The 999-nt window shown below is 33.0% G+C and overlaps 1 pseudogene; it reads left to right on the top strand.

The window, feature by feature from the left end:
- Positions 1-230: 230 nt before the first annotated feature.
- LOC103583969 lies at positions 231-491 on the top strand (annotated as a pseudogene).
- The last annotated feature ends 508 nt before the right edge of the window (positions 492-999 follow it).

The following is a 999-nucleotide window of genomic DNA, read 5'->3' on the forward strand; positions in this document are numbered from 1 at the left end:
TGCGCTTGGCGCTGTACTAGGCACCTCATTCTCTCCAGGCCGCAGAGCAGGTGACCCAGAGGGAATCGCAAACTTCAGAAGTGTATAAGATAAGATTTATATTTCCAAATGGAGACAAGTATGATGGTGATTGTACAAGAACATCTTCTGGAATCTTTGAGAGCAATGGAATAGGTGCTCACACCACTCCTAATGGGATTGTCTACACAGGAAGCTGGAAAGATGACAAGATGAATGGTTTTGGAAAACTTGAACATTTTTCGGGAGCAGTATATGAAGGACAATTTAAGGACAATACATTTCATGGATTGGGGACTTATACATTCCCAACTGGAGCAAAATAAACTGGAAATTTCAATGAAATTAGGGTGGAAGGTGAAGGGGAATATACTGATATCCAAGGACTACATTGGAGTGGTAGCTTCCATTTTGCAGCTGCTCCAGACCTGAGACTAAAGCTTCACATGTATATAATCTGCATTAAAGTTTAAACTGGTATTTGTAGCTTTTAGCTGTAAGGAAAGCAACTAAATCTGTCATCTGAAATTACTTCACACACTACCTCTGTATTATAAGTTTGACAATAAAATTGTCATTCACTTAAAAAAAATTTAAAAAGAGAAAACATTCACAAAATATGTTCACTACAAAATAGTATCTACTCATCATCTATCATCAAATAATATATACAGCAAATGTTTTTAACTGAAAATTAGCCATAAAGCTTAGATAAATATATGGATTAGGATAATAACAATTATAGAAAAGATTGTGGAAGCAGATAAAAAAAGATACTGGATATTAAAAAATTAAATGTATTACATTACTTTTATTATCATCTTGAAATTGATTTAAAACCAAAATGGACTTTCTGATTATGCTAAATAAATGGATTTGACATAAGAAAAACCAACATCCCTGCATTTCCTTAAATATAATTCAGAGATAGTTTTGCGAAAATAAAAAGAATTAGGTTTTTATAACCCAATAGNCTGATTA

This window comes from Galeopterus variegatus, unplaced genomic scaffold, assembly GCF_000696425.1.
Source record: "Galeopterus variegatus unplaced genomic scaffold, G_variegatus-3.0.2 Scaffold32355, whole genome shotgun sequence".
NCBI lineage: Eukaryota > Metazoa > Chordata > Mammalia > Dermoptera > Cynocephalidae > Galeopterus > Galeopterus variegatus.